This window comes from Hyperolius riggenbachi, chromosome 1 (assembly GCF_040937935.1).
Source record: "Hyperolius riggenbachi isolate aHypRig1 chromosome 1, aHypRig1.pri, whole genome shotgun sequence".
Lineage (NCBI taxonomy): Eukaryota > Metazoa > Chordata > Amphibia > Anura > Hyperoliidae > Hyperolius > Hyperolius riggenbachi.
Window position 1 is genome coordinate 371,879,970 of NC_090646.1, and position 7,656 is coordinate 371,887,625.

Genomic DNA, 7,656 nt, shown 5'->3' on the forward strand with positions numbered 1-7,656 from the left:
ATAGGAGTGCTAGGGGGGTGACAGGAGGTGATTGATGGGTGTCTCAGGGGGTGGTTAGAGGGGAAAATAGATGCAATCAATGCACTGGGGAGGTGATCGGAAGGGGGTCTGAGGGGGATCTAAGGGTTTGGCCGAGTGATCAGGAGCCCACACGGGGCAAATTAGGGCCTGATCTGATGGGTAGGTGTGCTAGAGGGTGACAGGAGGTGATTGATGGGTGTCTCAAGGTGTGATTAGAGGGGGGAATAGATGCAAGCAATGCACTAGCGAGGTGATCAGGACTGGGGTCTGAGGGCGTTCTGAGGGTGTGGGCGGGTGATTGAGTGCCCTAGGGGCAGATAGGGGTCTAATCTGATAGGTAGCAGTGACAGGGGGTGATTGATAGGCAATTAGTGGGTGTTTAGGGTGGAGAACAGATGTAAACACTGCACTTGGGAGATGATCGGACGTCGGATCTGCGGGCGATCTATTGGTGTGGATGGGTGATCAGATTGCCCGCAAGGGGCAGGTTAGGGGCTGATTGATGGGTGGCAGTGACAGGGGGTGATTGATGGGTGATTGATAGGTGATTGACAGGTAATTAGTGGGTTATTACAGGGGAGAACAGATGTAAATATTGCACTGGCGAATTGATAAGGGGGGGGGGGGGGGGTCTAAGGGCAATCTGAGCATGTAGGCGGGTGATTGGGTGCCCACAAGAGGCAGATTAGGGTCTGATCTGATGGGTAACAGTGACAGGTGGTGATAGGCGGTGATTGATGGGTAATTAGTGGGTGTTTAGGGTAGAGAATAGATGTAAACCCTGCACTTGGGAGGTGATCGGACGTCGGATCTGCGGGCGATCTATTGGTGTGGGTGGGTGATCAGATTGCCCGCAAGGGGCAGGTTAGGGGCTGATTGATGGGTGGCAGTGACGGGGTGATTGATGGGTGGCAGTGACAGGGGGTGATTGATAGGTGATTGACAGGTGATTTACAGGTAATTAGTGGGTTATTACAGGGGAGAACAGATGTAAATATTGCACTGGCGAATTGATAAGGGGGGGTCTAAGGGCAATCTGAGCATGTAGGCGGGTGATTGGGTGCCCGCAAGAGGCAGATTAGGGTCTGATCTGATGGGTAACAGTGATAGGTGGTGATAGGGGGTGATTGATGGGTAATTAGTGGGTGTTTAGGGTAGAGAATAGATGTAAACACTGCACTTGGGAGGTGATCGGACGTCGGATCTGCGGGCGATCTATTGGTGTGGGTGGGTGATCAGATTGCCCGCAAGGGGCAGGTTAGGGGCTGATTGATGGGTGGCAGTGACAGGGGGTGATTGATGGGTGGCAGTGACAGGGGGTGATTGATAGGTGATTGACAGGTGATCAGTGTGTTATTACAGGGAAGAACAGATGTAAGTAATGCGCTGGCGAATTGATAAGAGGGGGTCTGAGGGCAATCTGAGCGTGTGGGCGGGTGATTGGGTGCCCGCAAGGGGCAGATTAGGGTCTAATCTGATGGGTAACAGTGACAGGTGGTGATAGGCGGTGATTGATGGGTGATTGATGGGTAATTAGTGGGTGTTTAGGGTAGAGAATAGATGTAAACACTGCGCTTGGGTGGTGATCTGATGTCGGATCTGCGGGCGATTTATTGGTGTGGGTGGGTGATCAGATTGCCCGCAAGGGGCAGGTTAGGGGCTGATTGATGGGTGGCAGTGACGGGGTGATTGACGGGTGATTGACAGGTGATCAGGGGGATAGATGCATACAGTACACAGGGGAGGGGAGTCTGGGGGAGGGGGGTCTGGGGAGAATCTGAGGGGTGGGGGGGGGGGTGATTAGGAGGGGGCAGGGGGGAGGGGGGGGATAAAAAAAAATAGCGTTGACAGATAGTGACAGGGAGTGATTGATGGGTGATTAGGGGGGTGATTGGGTGCAAACAGGGGTCTGGGGGGTGGGCAGGGGGGGGTCCTGATGGGTGCTGTGGGCGATCTGGGGCGGGGGGGGGGGGAAATCAGTGTGCTTGGATGCAGACTAGGGTGGCTGCAGCCTGCCCTGGTGGTCCCTCGGACACTGGGACCACCAGGGCAGGAGGCAGCCTGTATAATACACTTTGTAAACATTACAAAGTGTATTATACACTTTGTATGCGGTGATCGCGGACTTAACATCCCGCCGGTGCTTCCGTATGGCCGGCGGGATGTTGCGGCGGGTGAGCGGCGCCAGGCGGAGGCGGAGGAACGCGTCACGGATGACGCGATCGCTCCGCCCATGCCCCTACAAGGACCGCCGCCTTTGGGCATGAGCTGGTCCTTGTGGGGTCCACTTCCCGGCCGCCTCTGTGCGTTAGGCGGTCGGGAAGTGGTTAATTTTCAGTTCAGGTTTTCTTTAAGGCCTCTTTCACAGTGGGCGGTGTGTTTTATGCGACGTTAAGGTCGCATAATGTGCCCTTAATGCAACGCATTGAAAGACTGTAACTAGGCCGTTATAGTACATTCTTTAGCCCTGCATTTGGTGCGCCGTTTTCGTCGCACAGTGATGGAACGAAAACGGCGCACGCGTTACATAAAAAAAAACATTACTGAGCATGTGCAACACACACAACGCAGCAGATTTATTGCTAAACGCACAGCATGCAGCACTTTCTAAATATTACTACACGTTACACACAACGCAAGGTGTGCACCGTGAATGTTGCTGTGCGTTAGTCCAGGTTAAAACATTTTCTAACGTACGACTTTAACGTTGCACTGTGAAAGAGGCCGAAAACTCTTTCAATTCCCTCAGATAGGAATTTTTAGTTCCACTCTTCCATGCAGAATTTTTTCACCTGTCCAAAGTTTGAGAAGTTTCTTGCATGTGAAGTCTGTTTCAAATCACCCCATGACATTTCAGTGGGATTTCTGTCTAAGCATTTTTTAAAACCACTCCTTGGTGAACCATTTGGAGTGTTTTTGGTCGTTGTCATGTCCAGTTTTAGTGTTCTTGTAGATGCACTCAGATAGCTCTCGTGTATCCTCTTGTACAATAAAGTAATGGTGTATTCTACAATGGTGAGCTACCCACACCCTGATGTGGCAAAGGAGCATCAAATAATAAGCAAAAGAGCATAAAAAATTGAAATGAGGTGTACTTACTTTTTCACACGACTAGAAGTTTAGATGGTCATGAAACGTTCACTCAACATTTATCCTGTGGTTTGAGAACTAGAGTGGAACGCTAGGAAGCAGCCTAAACCCATGTACAGATGCATGCTACTATATTAAAGTGGACCTGAACTCAGAACTTCCTCTCTGCTCTAAAAGATACACAACAGCATAATAACCTTTAAAGAAAAACATTTCTTTGTTACACCTGATACAATTTCTAAAATAAATCTGCAATGTTTCTACTTCCTTCTTTCATGGAAGCAGACATATTGTTAACATCCTGTGCTTTCAAATGAGCTTATCTGCCGTGCCGTTATCTCCTCAGCTGAAATGGGGAGAGATCAAATTACAACTTGTGATTAGACAGGCTAAACTCTTTAAATACATACATGGTGCATTTCTCTAGGTTTTCCTTCTGTTCTGTGCGAGAGTTCAGGTCCACTATAACAGTTTAAGTAGTAAAAAGAAACAATTCTCTTACACATTGGTCCGTAATGCATCGATAGTGAGTTGCAGATTTTCTTCTGATTATGCTTTCTGGACTTTCTACACTACCATTATTTCCAATCCACCTGAGGGACGCAGGGTTGAGAGGTGCTATATACTTTTTTTGTATCATTATCTTACTATTATATATACCTATTTTGAAATTTGGCTCAAATAAACATTGGCTGTTGCTTTCTGGACAGCAAGACTCAGCCCCCCGGGTCCTTGCTGACACTGTAAACTGAGGTGATGGGGTAGGGGATCCCAAGCCAGTATGCTGAAACTACTTATCTTAAATATGGTTTTAAGGGATTATGTGCAGGAAGGAATGGTAGTGTTAGACAAGGGGGTTAGTTTTAGGCGTAGCTTGGGGGACGGTTAGTGTTAGGAGTTGGTGGAGGGAGGGTTAGTGTGAGACGTAAGTTGGGTACAGTGTTAGCAGAATATCGGCAGTATTGTCTATATTCTTCTAGCAGTCTCACCCAGTGCCAACATTTCCTGGCATCCTTTTACCATGTATGCCTCCAAAGTGGAAACAAGTGGATAAACAGACATGTTGAAGGATTCTCTGATACCTGTAGGATCCCTTCAAAAATGTCCATTCCCAACGAATCTATTGTCTCCATTGTGGTAGTGAAATGTAAAGTTCTGTCTTGCGCAACTTTTTCAGACACACTGGTTTATCATGCCGCCATATCAGATTTCAGTAGCTACTCCTTTTCATAATTTTATTTACTCTGCAGTCTTTGCCAAATTGTCATTAGATCATTTACCTAATATTCAGGATGACGCTATGTATTTGATACTCTTTATATTATATAATAGAATACACTTGGGTTTTATTTACTATTCATGGATCACTAACTTTAAGTAGAGTTTTTAAACAATTTTTATTGTAATGTTGCTGACTGTCATTTCAAGATGACTATTTTAAAACAAACAGTATACAATATATAAACTAAAGAGATGATTTAGTGCTACATGTATGAACAAGCCTTAGTTACACAAATGATTGTTTACTGAAGAACAGGCTGGGCATTTGCCAGCAGGTCTATCACAATGACTACAGAGCTGTGCTAGGAATCTGTTAGTTATTAATAGGCATACCAGTTAATATACATTCATTCTGTATTATGTACATATGCAAAGCTATACAGTACTAGCTAAATAGTGCATACACCATCAATATATATATTCCAACAGATCAAATAATTAGGAGCCCCTATTAAGTGAACAGATCCTTAATTTTTTGATTTTCTTGTTCACTTGAAAATGAAGATTTGTAACTTTGAAATCTGATTACAGGGATCACCGCGACGCTGCACCTTCTCCGAAAAAGTCCTTTAGTAGGCGTTTTCTTTTGCAGTGCATCGAAAGCATCAAATGATAGCCTTCTGTTTTTGCCTCTTCTTTCTGCAGGTATCTCATCTTTTATCATTTTCTTGGTCTCAAACTTAGGAATTTTAGGATACCTCTTTATATTTGGAGGTAAAAGCCTGGCTTTAGTGCAGTATGATGAAGTAAGCTGTGTTTCCAGTGCCACAGTCAGACTTTTTATATCTTGCCTCCAGGTACTGCCAGGGTCACTTTGCAGGATCCCTCCTTCCCTTGGAATGTTGTCTTGCTTTGTGGTGGTCTGTGACACTGGAAAGTAGGTTTTATCTGTTTGTACAGTATAATTGGAACAGTTCATTCCACTGCTGTAAAATTTCATTCTTTTCTCCCAAAGGTTTGCTGGCAGTGTTTTATAAGGCAAGGTATGTTGGGGTTTTTTGACACTGGATCTAGAGTGTCCATTCCTGGGGGTTTTCTTTGTATAATTTTGGGTACGTGACTTGTGGTGTTCTTGTACAGGATTCTTCTCAATGTGAGCAGCACCATTTACTGTATGGCCAGGTGCATCTCTATCCAGATGATACTTTTTCAAAACATCTTTTACCATTGTTGCAATTTTAGCATTTCCAGTTAAATCTGCATACCACAGTGCATTGCGATTCCATTTGTCATTGTGTTTTAGATCATAGTCCATAGCATGAAGAAAAAGACTGACAAGATTTTCCCTCTTGTAGATGATTGCATACATCAGTGCATTTCGACCCACTGCATCACACAGGCTTATTTTTGCACCGTGAGTTAGAAGAAGCCTAGCTGATCCTAAAGCCCATTTTTCTCCATCGTGGAGGCTGCAGTTCATCAAAGCAGTTCTGCCTTCCTTGTCTCGGCTGTTAACGTCAGCTCCAGACTCCACAAGATTCCTCAGTAGTTGGAAATCTCCTTTAACCAATGCCATGTTAGAATCCAGTAAGGGTTGCATCTTTGGCAAAGTAAAGCTGAACACAGCTTATGTATTCTGCTTAATGAAAGAAACTCGAGCCAGCTCTGTAATTAATAGTTATACGCTCAAACTACTACTGGTGTAACCTCTTTTGTGTCACTGGAAAAGCTCTTGTTCCTCTGGCCGCAGTCTGGCGTAATTGAAACAGTAGGGAGGGGTTTGTTGACACAAAATCTTTGACTTGTATTGAACAGGTAGCTGTGTGTGGCAGTGTTCATAATACACATATGATCTTTTTTTCTGCCTGGTTTAGAAACCAATATTCATATCGTTTAAAAAAATGACATATATGTATGCATGTTACCAGTGACATCAACAGAATTTACAAGACTCCATGCAAAACTCTAATAAAACTCCCACCCTTAAAACACATACACATTTTTGTATAAAACTATAGCACACTGTGCACCACAGATGTATAAACTTACCATACCACTTGCTATTAATGAATAGTGGCCTATAGTTACCCTTCAATAACAGCAGTCCTTATATTGATGGTTTAGAATTAGACTGATTGTCAATGTGCACTTTTCTTCCTGCACTAATGGCTATTCGGCCTGAAGCAGGTAATTTGGATGCATAGCCTGACTGGTAACTTGGGTGCCATCACAGACTGCAATGAGAATTACTATATACTTTAATCCCCGGAGGCTATATGGTGATATGGTGCTGCTATAGACTTTAGTGAAAATTGAGCCTATGGCAGCACCAACTGTATAATTTGGGTGCTTAAAGGGATGCTTAAGCCTGAAATAAAAGAAACCGTTTTACTCACCTGGGGCTTCTACCACGGATCAGCTAAAAATAGCGCTAATAGATTTGGGCGCGGCTATATTTCTAATGTTAATTATCGTTTTTGTAAATGTACACTCAATTTTGCATATGTTTGGGCGCAAGTGCCTAAAATCGATATTTTACGTAAATCGATAAAGTAAACTCGGTAATAGTCCTAATTTTGTTGTGGAATCGGTAATATCGGTAATTTAAAGTTTATGATAATATATCAGAACGAATATCATAACGCTAAATAAAGAAAAACAATGTCAGTCATAACGATAACTTAAAAAGTCTTTTGGTGTAATAACGGTAAATTAACATGTTTAATGATGGAATGTAAGCAAATTCTGTCCAAATACATATAACTTTGTAATTACGAAAATATAACATTTACTGTACAGATGTAATAACGATATTTGACATTTCTATTTACGATAATACATGAAGTATTTACGATAATTTAGGATTAGACACCAACAGGGGGGTGGTTAGGGTTAGGCACCACCAGGGGAGTTTTAGGGTTAGGCACCATCAGGGGGGTGGTTAGAGTTAGGCACCACCAGGGGGGTGGTTAGGGTTAGGCACCACCGAGGGGGGGGGGGTGGTTAGGGTTAGGCACCACCAGGGGGGTGGTTAGGCACCACCAGGGGGGTGGTTAGGCACCACCAGGGGGGTGGTTAGAGTTAGGCACCACCAGGGGAGTTTTAAGGTTAGGCACCACTAGGGGGGTGGTTAGGGTTAGGCACCACTAGGGGGTCTAGGGGTTAGAGATAGGTACAGGTTCTGAGATAGGTTCTGTGTCAGAGTAGGGTTAGGTACATTTAGGGTTAGCCACCACCATGGGGGGGTTAGGGTTAGGCACCACCAGGGGGGTGGTTAGGGTTAGGCACCACCCAGGGAGGGTTCTGTGTGAGAGTAGGGTTGGG